The sequence below is a fragment of the Scyliorhinus torazame genome, chromosome 1 (assembly GCF_047496885.1).
Source record: "Scyliorhinus torazame isolate Kashiwa2021f chromosome 1, sScyTor2.1, whole genome shotgun sequence".
NCBI lineage: Eukaryota > Metazoa > Chordata > Chondrichthyes > Carcharhiniformes > Scyliorhinidae > Scyliorhinus > Scyliorhinus torazame.
This window is the reverse complement of record NC_092707.1, coordinates 38972464-38988287: the sequence shown is the minus strand read 5'-3', so window position 1 is coordinate 38988287 and position 15824 is coordinate 38972464. Positions and strand designations below refer to the sequence as shown.

At 51.8% G+C, this 15824-nt stretch overlaps 1 long non-coding RNA gene across 1 annotated transcript in view; it reads right to left on the bottom strand.

The window, feature by feature from the left end:
- Positions 1–13963, bottom strand: part of LOC140429387 (uncharacterized) — an 86454-nt gene extending 72491 nt beyond the window's left edge. The window contains exon 1 of the long non-coding RNA XR_011949072.1: positions 13899–13963. This is a non-coding gene — a long non-coding RNA (uncharacterized lncRNA). The remainder of the gene's footprint in view (positions 1–13898) is intronic.
- Between the last annotated feature and the right edge of the window lie 1861 nt (positions 13964–15824).

The following is a 15824-nucleotide window of genomic DNA, read 5'->3' as shown; positions in this document are numbered from 1 at the left end:
TGTGCGGAGTTTGCACATCCTCCCCGTGTGTGCGTGGGTTTCCTCCGGGTGCTCCGGTTTCCTCCCACAGTCCAAAGATGTGCAGGTTAGGTAGATTGGCCATGATAAATTGCCCTTAGTGTTGGGTGGGGTTACTGGGATAGGGTGGAGGTGTTGACCTTGGGTAGGGTGCTCTTTCCAAGAACCGGTGCAGACTCGATGGGCCGAATGGCCTCCTTCTGCACTGTAAATTCTATGAGTGGTTATAAGGACATTAAACTCGCAAGTGGGGGGGGGGAGGGGGAAGGGTAGAACTATGGACACTATAATGGTCAATGGAAAGCAAAGCAGCACGTTAGCACTTGGGGTGGTGTGTTTAAGTACATGGAAAATTGTGAAAAAGGTTAAAGGGAAGAAAAACTCAGGAGATTTTATTAATGGACGTGTTAGGATCACACAAAAAAGGTACAAAAACTATCATAAAGGCACTTTACCTGAATGCTTGTAGCATTCAAAACAATGAGTTGACAGCACAAATCATCGCAAATGAGTATGCTTTAGTGGCCATTAGAGAGACATGGGCCGGGATTCTCCGATATCGCGGCAATGACCGGATGCTGGCATCAAAAGCGGCGCGATCCACTCCGGCGGTCCCGGAAGTGGCGACCCGGAAAGGCATCGCTCTTCAAAAGACGCCACCGGCGGAGAGACAGCAAAGCGGGAAGTTGGCCGCCTGCCGCGCAGCGCGAGGTTCCAGGAGCACAGGAGGGTGGCCCTGTACCCCAGACACGGCCGCAGGGTCGCAACAGACACCAGCCACCACCTGTGAGGGAGGTGGCAGAGGCTGTCAACACCGTGGCCGTCACAGCCAGGACAGGCAGCCAATGCCACAAGAAGGTCAATGACCTAGTCAGGGCAGCCGGGGTGAGTACCCCCCACTGTGCCCCCCCCCCCCCCAAGGATGGGGCAGCACAGCCCCTGCTGCACCCACCCATGCAGGCCGGTCCCTGCTGATGCCGACCGCCCCCAGGACGTGCCAGGGCCCCCACAAGCCAGGGATAGATACGGACCATCAGGTGCACCCCGCCCACATCCAGTGCCGGGGCGCCCAGAAGCCAGGGATAGACCCAGACCATCAGGCGTACGCCGCCCCCATCTAGTGCCAGTGCGCCAGCACCGTAGGGCCACATCCAACGATGGGGAGGGCAGCCACACCAACAGGCCCCTGTCCCAGTCGACCCAGTGACACACAGGACACAACCACCCAGGACACCGAGACACAGGACACATCCACCCAGAACACCGAGACACTGGATACATTCACCCAGGACACCAGAGGGGCTAAATAGCTGGCTTTTAAAGCAGACCAGGCAGACCAAGCAGCGCGGGTTCAATTCCCATACCAGCCTCCCCGAACAGGCGCCGGAATGTGACGACTAGGGGCTTTTCACAGTAACTTCATTTGAAGCCTACTTATGACAATAAGTGGTTTTCATTTAATTTCATTTCAGACAGAGGGCATATCCACCCAGGACACCCAGACACAGGGGACGGACAGACAGGACACCCAAATGCAGGGGACGTACGGTCAGGACACACCACCCCAGGGGAGCCCGGACTTCGGGTCCGATGAGGACCTCGCTATAATGCCACTGCTATCTCCTACACCCTCCACCATTGCAGAGATACTCACCTCGGTTGGGCACTTTAGCGATGAGGCTTCTGGTACACTCACTGGTGCGCACCACACAGCCATCCTGGTACAGCAGGTGGAGGTAGGAGCAGCCGAGGGGCCGAACGGTCGGAGGGCAGACCAGCCCCAGCAACCAGCTACCGCCCAGATGGGTCCAGGTTCCTGGAGTTCCCACACCCACCCATAGACCCGATGCAGTCAGAGACCCTGGGACAAATGGAGGGGGTGACGGCTGGCTTGCAGCAGCTGTAGACACAGGCGGAGGAGTCCACCCGCGTGCAGAAGTAGGGAGTGGTGCCGGTCATGCGTGCTACACAGGCCGAAACCGCACAGGTGGCGTCCGCAGTGGGGGCAATGGGGACGACGGTGTCAGACATGGGGAGCAGTATGCAAGGCCTGGGGCTTTCCGTGCAGGCGGCATCCGTGGCCCAGGACATCGCTGACCTCTCACAGGAAGCCATGAGCCAGAGCCAGCTGCAGATCGCAGGGACGCTCAATGCCATGGCCCAGTCTCAGCAGGCCATGGCGCAGTGCCAGCAGGCCATGGCCCAGTCTCGGCAGGCCATCGCTGAGTGCATCGGTGCCATTGCCCAGGTGCTGTCCGGCGTCGCCCAGACACAGACAGGGATGGCCAACTCCCTGAGCTCCATGGCTGCAAACTTACAGACCCTTGTCAATACCAGGGCGGGCCTCCAGGACTGGCAGCGCCAGGTGCCAGGGGTGCCTCGGATGTTGGATCCATTCACATCCCCAACGCGTGGAGAGCCCCAGGGGCCATCGGGCACACCGAGGGAGGAGGTGGTGCTGGGACGCGTTCCGGGTCCCCCTGCAGGTGAGATCTCGGAACACCGCGATACCTCGGACTTCCCCCCCCTTCCGTCCCAGGTGCATCTGGTGGGCAACGGGCAGAACAGACTGGCACCATGCCATCCCGGTTGCCCAAGCCGCAGCCTGACCCATCCAAGCCAGGCTGCCCCAGGAAACGACCGACAAAGAGGACCCTAGTCACAGGGCAGGAATCACAGGAGTCCTCCTCCAGTTCTGCTTCACCATCTGGGGAAGCACTTAGACGTAGTCATTGGGCCTGTAAGGCCAGAAAATTAGACACTGAATAAGTTGGCATGAGTGCAGGGCACAGACTAGTTATAGGGGCTAGGGCACGTGTATGAACTGTTTGTAATTAAAGTCACTTTTACACCTAAGGAAGCTGCCTCTGTGCTCTGTCCAATGTGAGGTGAGCGCCAGTGTGCGTGAGGGGTGATCGGACGTATAGCTCAGGTGAGTGTGGCGTCCGCACCCCACCCCACCGGGTCGCCCTCGCCATCCCACCCCCGGGCAGGCGACTTGAATGGGCCAGACGAAGGATCCGCGCAATAGACCCGCTTCCACTGGCGATCGTGTGAGCCCTGCCCATTGTGCCGCAGGTGGATGTGCAATGGAGGGGTGGTGCGCATGCGGGTGGTCGGTGGTGGGCGGGGTGAGGGTGGCTGGTGGTGGGCAGGGTGCGTGTGGTGGGGTTGTGGCGTACTGTGCTGTCCGTGAGCATGCTCAACAAATCCTGCCCTCCCCCCCCCCTCAGTCTGTGAAACCGTGCGGCTATCAACTCGTGCCCGCTGGTATCAGTGGGCATCCTCCCATCCTTGTCCAAACTGTCTGTTCCACACATTGCACGCCCCCTCCACATCCTCCTCATCTGGGGAGGCCTGCCCTTCGTCGTGTTGCTCCCCATCCCCCTCCCCTTCCTCTGCCTCCAGCACATCGCCGCTCTGCTGGGCTATATTGTGCAGGACGCAGCAGACCACAACGATGCGGCCGACCCTATCCGACGGGTACTGGACAGCCCCTCCAGAGCGGTCTAGGCACCTGAAGTGCATCTTCAGCAGCCCAAAGTACCTCTCGACCACACCTCTGGTTGCTGCATGGGCATCGTTGTAGTGGTTCTCCGCGTCGGTCCGCGGCCTCCGTATAGGCGTCATCAGCCACGACCGCAACGGGTGACCACTCGCCCAGCAACCAGCCCCACAGCCGGGTGGGGGAGGTGTCCCTCGAACATGGCAGGGATGAACGATTGGGCCGATATGAATGAGTCATACACACTGCCCGGGTACCAGGCGCAGGCGTGCAGGGTCTTCACAGACCACCAGAATGTTCAAGGAGTAGGCCCCCTTCCTGTTCATGAACATGGCCCTGTTATCCGCTGGTGGCCGCAGGGCGACGTGCACCCCATCGATCGCCCCCTGTTCCATGGAGATCCTGGCCACTGCAGCGAAGCATGCTGCCCGGGCATCCTGGTGGGCGTGGTCCACAGGGAACTGGATGTAGCGGTCCGCAATGTCATACAGGGCATCAGGCACTGCACGAATGAATTGGTGCACCGACACCTGGGAGATGCCGGACAAGTCGGTGACTGGAACGACCCCGTGGCATAAGGGTTCAGGGCGACCGTCACCTTGACGGCCAAAGGGAGAGGGTGTCTCCCCCCCCTTCCCCTGTCCCATGCGGTGCCAGGTGTGCCATCAGGTGGCAGATATGGCCGACGGTTTCCAGGCTCATCCTGAGTCTCCTCCTGCAGGCCTGGTCCGTGAGATCCTGGTACGACGTGCGGCGCCGGTACACATGAGGCCTCATCGGGCGCCTCTGTCACCGTGGCACACCCACCACCTCCTCCTCCTCATCCTCCTCCTCATCGTCCTGTTGGGCGGGCGGCCCTCTAGCCTGGGCGGCTGCCACCTGCCCTTCTGCAGCACGCTCCTCTGCGGCAGCCTCCGCCGCCTCACTGGCACGTCCCTGCTCCAGATTCCATAGGGCTACATGCAGGACAGAGGCCCCGCCACGGCAGCCAACAATGCTGGGTGATGGCCAAGCATAACGGTCTGCAGGGGGTGGGGGTAGACGACATATCATCATTGTACATACTCCCTTCCGCAGCCAGGTTCCATGGGCTTCATGGTTGCCATTGTTGCCAGCTGGCACCTAGCTAGGCAAGCATCCCCCCCCCCCCACCCCCACACCCCCCGCAAACGCCCCCAGACACCCTCCCTGGAACTCCCCAGCCCGGCACCCCCGATCCCCAGCCCGGCACCCCTTATCCCCTCCCTGCCACTCCCCATCCTGGCATCCCCAATCCCCGGCACTCCCCAGCCTGGCACCCCCGATACCCAGCCCGGCATCCCGATCCCCTCCCCGGCATCCCCCCCACGACCCCACCACACACCTCCGGCCCTGGGGGACATCCGACAACCGCAACCACCCCCCCCCCCCCCCCCCCCCCCAGCCTCGGCCGTGCTGTCTCTTCTGTGGCAGCCGCCCCACATCGACCTCTGCCTCCTCGTTCACCGGCGTCAGCCAGCACGACTGGTTAACGCCGTTAAAAAGGTACTTTCATTTATGCCGGTGGGACTTCAGCCCATCCAGGCCAGAGATTTGCAGCAGGCCCAGGGACCAGCACGTCGCGCCGATTCTCGCGATTCTGCGAGGCACAATTCCCTTCGGCAGGCTTTTTCGCAGTTCAGAGTATTGGGGTGACGGCGTCGGAGCGAAGGGCGGGATTTGCGCCTACCCCGGGGATTCTCCAACCCAGCGCGGCATAGGGGAATCCCAGCCATGGTTGCAGGATGGTCATGACTGGGAGTTAAATATTATGGGGAACCAGACTATTCGGAAGGACAGGCAGGAAGGTAAGGGAGGTGATGGCGCTCTGATATTTAAGGATGACATCAGGGCTGTAGTGAGAGATGATATAGGTTCTATGGAGGAAAAGGTAGAATCCATATAGGTGAAAAGGAGAAATAGTAAGGAGAAAAGGTAATTGATAGGCGTAGTCTATAGGCCACCAAATAATAATATCACGGTGGGACAGACAATAAACAAAGAAATAACTGATGCATGCCAATTATCATGGGCAATTTTAATCTACATATCGATTGGCCAAACCAGGTTCGTCAAGGCAGCCTTGAGGAGGAGTTCATTGAATGTATCTGCGATAGTTTCCTCGAACAGTATGTAATGGAATCTACGAGGGAGAAAGTCATCCTAGATGTGGTCCTGTGTAATGAGACAGGAAAAATTACTGATCTCACAGTTAGGGATCCTCTCGGAAGGCGGGAGCCAAGTATGGTTGAATTTAAAATACAGATGGAGGGTGAGAACGTAAAATCCAATACCAGTGAACAATGTTCAGTTCCATTTTCAACTCCTCAGATAATGAAACAGTCTGTGCCCACGCAAAGCAAGATCTGGACAATGTTCAGGCTGGAGTTTTCTTTTTGCATTTCTTCACTCACCTCTTTTTCTAATTGGGGAATAGTGGGAAATGGTGGAAAGACTCCCGAGCTGATTATTAGCCCATTGAATTGCAGTATGAATGCTCCCTCTGCAGCCAACAAGCCCTGGTGTTGGACTTCAACCCAGGCTTCTGGTCGGAAGGTAGGGTACCACAAACCTCCTGACTTTAGGTTGGAGTAATAAGTAACAAGTAATTTTGGTTCCGCACAAGTGGTACGTTATGACCTTCTCCAATAAGAGAGTCAAACCTTGGCATTCAATGGCATTACTATTACCGAATGCCCAACCATCAACAAACATCCTTACCAAAATCATAACTGAGCCAACAATATAAATACTGTGCCACAAAACAAAGTCAAAGGCTGGGTATTTTGCAGCGAGTTAATCACCTCCTGGCTTACCAAAGCCTTTTTGTGATCTACATGGCCCACATGGTCAAATTTTAAAATGGAATAAACATTTATTTATTTATTTTTTTTAAAAAATTCTCCTCCTTTTTCACATTTTCTCCCACATTTACACCCATCAACAATAAACAATAGTCAGCAAGATATGTCAATCCCCATAATAACAACGATCCCATCCGCCCACCAACCCCCAAACCTCAGCCCACATGTTTACATAAACAAATGACAAAAAGGAATCAGGGATTACCCACAGTCACCCTTAATCTACACAGCCCCCCCTCCCTCCCGCCCCCCAACTAATGTTCGATGTTATCCAGTTCTTGAAAGTGCATAATAAATAGTGCCCATGACTTGTAGAACCCCACCGAGCTTCCCCTCAGTTCGAACTTAACCTTCTCAAGGGTCAAGTATTCCAACAGGTCCCCCCCACCACGCCAGGGCACTGGGTGGAGAGGCTGCTCTCCATCCCAGCAGGATCCGCCTTCGGGCGATCAACGAGGCGAAGGCTTTGATATCTGCCTCCGCTCCCCTTTCCAACCCTGGCTGGTCCGACACCCCGAATATGGCCTCCTGGGGTCCCGGGTCCAGTTTCACACGCACCACCTTGGAAATTACCCTAAACACCTCCTTCCAGTACTCCCCTAGCTTTGGACAGGGCCAAAACATATGAACGTGATTCGCGCCCCCCCCCCCCCGCAACGCTCACACACACACACATCCTCTAAAAATGGAATAAACATTTAAGGGATAGGTTTTATCTTTCTTTTTAAATATGTTTAATAAAATGTTTTTATAATAAACAAAATCATACAAAACAATGAACCAAAGTTACACAATCAAAGAACGATTAACAAGCAAAAGCACATATTAACTTAAACCCCCCCAAAAAAAGAAACTCTCTAACAGCTGACAGTGACTAGCTTCTTAAAAAAGGAAATGTATGGCTGCCACTTTCGATAGAACCCTTCTACCAACCCTCTAATGGCGTACTTAACCTTCTCCAATTGTAAGAAAGACATGAGATCATCTAACGAAGCCGAGGCTTGGGCGGAGTAGGAGACTTCCACCCAAGCAGAACCTGTCTCCGGGCTCAGGGTGGTGCTCAGGAAAAGATGTGTTTAAGGTGCCTGGACTGCTCTGGAGGGCCCCTCCAGTACGAGGGCCCTTCTCACGCCTCGCGTGAAAAATCACGGTCTGGAATCTCCGATTTTGAGACAAGTGCCGGCGCTGGTGTGGAAACAGTGGCGTTTTACGATAGGAAAAACAGCTGCACTGATTCAGCTACTTTAAATGGGCTAGCACCATCGCCACGGCGGGACATCAGTGCAGGCCCTGTGGGAGGTTCATGCTCTCCACCCTCCATCACCCCCAACGTGCCTGACTGGCCCCAGCACCCCCAGCCCAGGGATTCGACAGGACTGCGATGGACTGGCCAGCTCGCCCAGGGATCACACAGCTGGAAGGTGCTACTGTGGGCATGAGTCAGACATTGTCAGACGATGTGAGCACCGGAGCTCATCGCAGAGCGGATTGCCATCATCCTCCATCCCATGGAACAGACCCGCTGTCACTGCCAACCCAGTGCCCCAACTTGTAGCGCCGCAGGTATGTATAACGGAGGAGTGTGCAAGCGGGTGGTTTGGCGGTGTGAGAGGTGAGGGGATGTGGGTCTGGGATGTGGTGTCCGTGCCCCTGGCTCCCAACATCCCTCCCCACCCTCTCCCTCCTAGTCGGTGAACCTGGAGGTGATCAGAGCGTCCTGTGTGCGCTGACCCTGGCCGATGACGTTGTGAGGCCTCCCATGACTGCCCAGGCCCCATGTCCTGCTCATCGTCCCCCTCCCCCACATCCCCCTCCATCGAACAAGGCCTGCCCTTCCTCTTCCTCATCCTCCAGCATATTGCCCCTCTGCCGCGCGATGTTGTGGAGGATGCAGCAGGCCACCATGATGCGGGCGACTCTCTCAGCCTCGTACTGGAGGGGCCCTCCAGAGCAGTCCAGGCACCTTAAACACATCTTCAGGATGCTGAAGCACCGCTCGATCACACTCCTGGCCGCTGTGGGTGGTGGGGTGTTTGGGGGCAGGGGCGCGCTCTGGCAGGTGGTCGGGTGCGGGTGTTGGCACACCCATACATCTGGTGTCACTGTGTACAACCAGGTGCCAGGGTGGGTGGTCAGTGGGTGCGTAGAAAGATGCCCACCATAATGGCAGTCGGTGCCCGGGTAGCGCCCCAGTCCTGTGGGGGGGACCCCGGCTGCCCGGCCTGTTCCCACCCCCCTCCCCCAGCTTGGCAGGAGCCCCCCTGCTGCAGTCAGCGCGGCCGGTGTCCGGGCCAGCAGCCGGCAGTCACTCCACGCCATTTCCTACATCCTCTCTCTCTCGCTCAGCAGCCACGACACCAGGTTAATGATTTTTGAGAGCACTAGTGAACCATGCCGCCGGGAACAGGGCCCATCAGAGGCGGTGAATCTCGGAGGCCCCGATGAATAGGTTGTCAGGCCCGCTAATGATATGCCCACTGTACCTTTACCCTGCGTGGCGAGCGACGCATTTAGGCCATTTACGGGGTGCCGGAGCATCCCGATTTGGCATCAAACCGGTGCCGATCGCGATTTCGGCATTTGAAGCTATTCTGCGTACAATCGCGATTCGCAATTTCAGCGTCGCCAAATGGAGAATCCCACCCCACGAATCTGCAAGTATTTGAAAAGATTCGAACCAGTCAATTGGAATTTCTGGATAAAAGCAAATTACTGCGGATGCTGGAATCTGAAACCAAAGAGAAAACGCTGGAAAATCTCAGCACGTCTGGCAGCGTCTGTAGGGAGAGAAAAGAGCTAACGTTTTGAGTCCAGATGACCCTTTGCCATCATTAGCTCTTTTCTCTCCCGACAGATGCTGCCAGACCTGCTGAGATTTTCCAGCATTTTCTCTTCAGCTGGAATTTCTCCGTCAGCTCTTTAAAACTGGCAAACCTCCACTCCACTAGGTCACCAAACCTCGCCAAACCCTTCCTTTTTCATGACTTACCCGCTGCCAGAAAAAGGTGATTATTGACACGGGGACTGGTGAAGACATGGAACTGGGCGTAAAATGCTGCCTGGACCTCTTCCAGATTCCAGGGTGGACACCACCACTGGATTCAGGGAAAACTTTACCGGAGAGAAAGGCAACAATAAAGTTACTCTTGCACCAAAGATAGAAACCGTGCAGGAGCTCACCTCCATTTGTCCCCATAAGGAACCATGATCACTGAACCACAATAGCTTTAGAATATTGGCTGGCCAATAGTAAAATTGTAAACTGGGTAGAGCCAAGCTTATCTGCTCCCTTGACTGCCTCGCTTTGGAACACAGTCCCACGGATCGTTGGAGCCTTATCCACCCAAATAAACAATGACATTAATTTATTGACTTTGAGAAAAAAGTACGTGGGGAGAAAGATGGGGGTCACCAAAAATAAAATAATAATCTTGGAAGTACGTTCATTTTAATAGTCTGAACCCTGCCTACCAAGAACATGGGAAGGTTATCTCACCTCTGTATGTTGGACATGACAGCATCAACCAGACTAGTATAATTTGATTTATGAAACAAGCCCAATTTTGGGCCATCAAGACCCCCAGCTAACAAAAGCTAGCCTTGGCAAGGCGAAAGGTAGCTTCACCAGTTGGGCTCCAAAGGGAATTAACTATTTTCTGACAGGTAAAAAGGCTATTTTAATGTAAATATTAAAGCCCAGTTTTAATACCCATTTTAAAATAAGGATTTCAGTACTCATAACCTCAGGCCATGACAAAACACATAACTTCAACAGAAGCACAAAAGCCTTACACATGCACAAACTAATTCGAGATTGTGGTAGTATGCATTAGGGGGTCATGTGGGACTGTGAAGCCGTGATGTAATTGGCTGACAGATCCCGGGTCCTGGTTGGCTGTTGACCTCTAGCTCCGCCCTGAAGGCGGAGTATAAGAACCAGGAGTTCTCCCCCGCAGGCCAGTCTGCTACTGAACTGCGGGGAACAAGTCACGCTTAATAAAGCCTCATCGACTTCATCTCTATTCGTCTCTCGTGAGTCTTTGTGCGCTACAGAGATAAAAACAAAACTTTTGCTGACAAAATGAACAAGTTATTGTTCTAATGAACAGAATTTCAAAGTTAGTTTCACATTAAGAAATAAGCTGTACCAGTAATCAAGATCAAGGTCGAAATAAGCACCATAGCAATATGAAGGCACTATTGTTCAGAATATGAATAAAACAAAGTCAGCAGAAAACCAACAGAAACCAGTCTTAATAGCACAAAATTGCATTCCCTGGCATACACAAATATTCAAACATGAAACATTCAGAACTTATGTTGCACAAGCCTTTTTACCTATCAGAAAATAGTTAATTCCCTTCAGGCTCCCCTCCCCCCCAGGGGTGGGGGGGTTGACCGGGAAGCATTCGCTCTTGTCCGAGTTCAACCTGTGCCCAGAGAAGGAGCCAAAACTCCTAAGCAGCTTCATTATCTCATCCACAAAGGGTGCTCGGCACATAATATAGAGAAGTAGGTCATCTGCATAAAGAGAGACCTGGGGCGAAATTCTCCGGTATCGGCGCGATGTCCGCCGACTGGCGTCCAAAACGGCGCAAATCAGTCGGGCATCGCGCCGCCCCAAAGGTGCAGAATGCTCCGCATCTTTGGGGGCCGAACCCCAACCTTAAGGGGCTAGGCCGGCGCCGGACGAATTTCCGCCCCGCCAGCTAGCGGAAAAGGCCTTTGGTGCCCTGCCAGCTGGCGCGGAAATGACATCTCCGGGCGGCGCATGCGCGGGAGCGTCAGCGGCCGCTGACGACATTCCCGCGCATGCGCAGTGGAGAGAGTCTCTTCCGCCTCCGCCATGGTGGAGACCGTGGCGAAGGCGGAAGGGAAAGAGTGCCCCCACAGCACAGGCCCGCCCGCGGATCGGTGGGCCCCGATCGCGGGCCAGGCCACCGTGGGGGTACCCCCTGGGGCCAGATCACCCCGCGCCCCCCCCCAGGACCCCGGAGCCCGCCCACGCCGAATATCTGGTGGTGGAGAATTTGGCAACTGGCGGGGGTGGGATTCACGCCAACCCCCGGCGATTCTCCGACCCAGCGGGTGGTCGGAGAATCTCGCCCCCAGATGCTCCATCCCTCCCCGATCTATCACCCTCCACTTAACAGAGGACCTCAGCGCTATAGCAAGCGGTTCTATTACCAAGTCAAAAATGAGCAGAGACAGTGACATATCCAGAATTAAAGGTACAAACTGCTCTGTAAACTTCTTATAAAATTCAATGGGGAAGCCTTCCAGGCCAGGGGTTTTGCCAGTCTGCGTTAGTCCAATGCATTTCATAATTTCCTCTGAGCCCAAAAGGTATTCCAACTCCTCGCTCCTCTCCCACTCCACAGCTGGGATGGATAAGCTGACCAAAAAGTCAGTGATGAACGATCCCCCAGTTGGGGGCTCCGAACTATAGAAACCCCAATAGAACGATTCAAAAACAGCATTGACCTGAGGAGGGGGGGGAAATCAGAGTGCCGCTCGAGTTCCAAGTCTGTACGATCTCCCAGGAAGCTGCCTGTTGCTTCAGCTGGTGTGCTAAGAAGCAACTGGCCTTCTTCCCGTATTCATAAAACATACCCCTCGAGCATCGCAGCTGGCCCACTGCTCTGTCCATTGACAATAGATCGAATTGGGTCTGCAGCTTTTTCCTACTTGCCAACAACTCCGGAGTTGGGACAAATGAGTACTGGTGCTCCACCTCAAGAATGGGGTCCACCAGCCTCTGCTGCTCTGCCCTGTGCTCTATGTAGGAGACAATCTCCCCCTGAGGACCATCTTAAGGCATTCTCACAGCGTAGAAGGTGATATTGACTCACTTTTATTACATATTGTGTATTTCCCAATGGCAGTGGGCATTGTTCACAAAATGTTTTGTCTGCTAATAATGTCGTGTCCAAGTTCCATGGCAGACGCTGGAAGGGACCCGACTCTCGTGCCAAATCAACAAAGTACAAGGCATGATCCAAAATCCTATCGCTGAGTAACCAGCCACCATTACAAAAGGGAAAAGAGGCCTATTCACCACAAAAAAAGTTGATCTACGAGTATACCTGGTGCACATGTGAAAAAAATCGTTATCACCTGGGTGCAAAAAGCACCAAGGATCTACCTGCGCCCCTCCCCCCCCCCCCCCCTCCAATCTGTTCCATGAAAAACAACAAAGCTCTGGCCTCTTCTGATGAAGTCAGAGATTTGGGCGTGGAATGACCCAGACTAGGATTCAGAAAACAAGTCCCCACCCAAAATAAGCTGATTCGAATCCAAATTGGGGTGGGAGGCCAGCAAATTATTAATAAAATTCATCTTGTCCCAGTTTGGAGCATAGATGTTAAGCAGAACTACTGGAGTGCCTGCCAGAGAGATTAACATGTCTACCATTGAGATCGGCCAAGGTTTTAGCGGCAGAAAACGGAACCCTTTTATGAATTAATATTGCCGCAATCCGGGCACTACCATCAAAGTCCGAATGAAAGACTTGTCCCATCCACCCTCCAGCAGCCTTGTGTGGTCCAGGGATAGGTTTTCTTTGCACATAATGTTAATTATTTTGTTCAAACGTTTATTTACAAAAGTGAATTTTATCATGTTAAAATTGTTAACATTTGTCATGTGAGAGTACCTTTCAGAAATGGGTGTTTCTAAATGGGTATGTATATAAATATCTGTAGTGAGAGTACCTTTAAGAAATGGGTGCTTATTACTGCAGTGATGTCAGAGAGTGGGTAGAGTTGGGCTGTCTGTCAGCTTTTTTACTTTCATTTTAGGTTGTTTGCTGCAGGGTGTGTTTAGTTTTGTTTTCAGCTGAAGCCAGACAGAGCAGGTGTACTGTTGTTCTCTCTGCCATGAAAAGACTATCTCTTGATCATTTGGTGAATTCAGAATTATAAATGTTCTCAGTAGTGAATGTAAACCTAATGTGCTTCTGTTAAAAGGTGTTTCTTTTGTTTTCTGGATGTTGTTTGGAAAGTTATTAAGGATTACTTAGTGTTGTATCTTTGGGGGTTGTATTTGAATTGATGGTTGCTAAGATGTTCACTGTATGTTTTAAAAAGGTGAACTTGAGTTCATAGAATAACATTGTTTTGCTTTAAAAATACTTTTCCATTTCTGCTGTACTACACCTGTAGAGTGGGCCATGTGCTCCCCATACCACAATCTATTAAAAGTTGTGGGTCAGGTGAACTCCATGATACACTTTGGGGTTCTCTAAACCCTGGCCCATAACACATTACAGAATAATTAAAAATACATGGAACATAACACATGTCTCATCTCAAATATGGTGTGTAATATTTAATTGTAACTCGTGTTTTATGTTATTACAGGCATCAAGAATAGATGACTTAAGAAATTTAAGCTCCAGACTTTGATTATCGAAACTAAACTTTTGGAAATATGTTACAGAATACAATATTCTAAAGTTCCCAAAGAATAATGAATATAGTCATAAAATGTACCTGGAGATGCACCTGAAGCTTCCTTAACGTACGAGTGACCTTCTCCATGTCGGGAAATGAGCACGGCATCTAAAATATATTTAAAACATTATATAGAAACACATTAGTGATGATTTTAAATCTGCCTACATTGATTTCCAGCTAGTGTCCACTAACAGAAGTACAATCATGCACGTTTGTGCAAGGTACCTAGGAAGATGTCACAATGATTTATTCTGCAAAACACAACCATCACACCAACATATGAACGTACCGACAACATGATGGGTGTTGGGGGACAAATAAGATCCCCTACACATGTGGGTCATGATACTCCTACCCACAGCTGAGCTACACATTCATAATCAAATCTATTGAACACCAAAATGATTACTGAGTGCACCACAAGATTATTTAAATAAAAATAAATGGGCCTGGGTCTCCCTACATTATGTCCCACAATTATAGTAATGCCACAAAGACAGTCATCACATTTGGATGCAGCAAAGTGTAAGTAGCAGTCCTCACTGGACAAGGAACAAAAGTTTGAAGTTAAGGATGGAGCAATAGAAAAAGGAATTTGACCTAAATGCTTTGCTGCAAGATTTTCAATTGATGAGTTAGTTACTCAGCAGTTTTGGTAGCCTGCTCAATCCCCTTCCCTGAAAAGTTACACAAAGCCCCTCTGCATTAACAATCATTGCTAAATCATCATTAATCCTGCATTCAGGAACAATTAAACTATTCAGTCAACTTTTAAGTCAATAAAGTACTGATAATAAAAATCACACTGAAGATGAAAATGCCAGATAATCCCCAACACAATAATTGCCTTATTTCTCATCCAGGTGCAAAGGCAGGCTGTCTTTCTTAGAACCAGGTTCCCAAAGTATAATTACCTGAATAAGATTTAGATAAACCTTCACCTGTTAAAAAAGACAAGTATTTAATTTTTATAGACAAATGTTCTTTGTAAATATCCTCCTCTTCCAATCTCCTGAAAGTGTTGTACTACAGTGGGGAATGGTCCATTAAGCACCAGCTAAGTGGTAATACACTTGCTTGAGCCAAAATGCCTTGAAGTCAAACACAGCTCTACAGACTCCAGCATATATTAGCTGACATCTCAGACAGGACTGAGGGAGTGCTGCACTGCTGCAGGTGAATCCAGAATTTTGTTGCCTCTCACAAGCATCGGACATTTGAAAGCACTTTGTTACTACTGAAGTACAATCACTGTTGTAATATAGCCCTGATGTGGAGATGCCGGCGTTGGACTGGTGTGAGCACAGTACGAAGTCTTACAACACCAGGTTAAAGGCCAACAGGTTTGTTTCGATGTCACTAGCTTTCGGAGCGCTGCTCCTTCCTCAGGTGAATGAAGAGGTATGTTCCAGAAACATATATATAGACAAATTCAAAGATGCCAAACAATGCTTGGAATGCGACCATTAGCAGGTGATTAAATCTTTACAGATCTAGAGATGGGGTAACCCCAGGTTAAAGAGTTATGAATTGTATCAAGCCAGGACAGTTGGTAGGATTTCGCAGGCCAGATGGTGGGGGATGAATGTAATGCGACATGAATCCCAGGTCCCGGTTGAGGCTACACTCAACCGGGACCTGGGATGCAGACGCTGCGACAACGAATGAACGGACATCGCACAACAATCACCAGGTAGGAATGTTCCCTTCCAGTCGGGGAACACTTCAGCAGTCAAGGGCATTCAGCCTCTGATCTCCGGGTAAGCGTTCTCCAAGGCGGCCTTCAGGACGCGCGACAACGCAGAATCGCCGAGCAGAAACTTATAGCCAAGTTCCACACACATGAGTGCGGCTTCAACCGGGACCTGGGATTCATGTTGCATTACATTCATCCCCCACCATCTGGCCTGCGAAATCCTACCAACTGTCCTGGCTTGATACAATTCACACCTCTTTAACCTG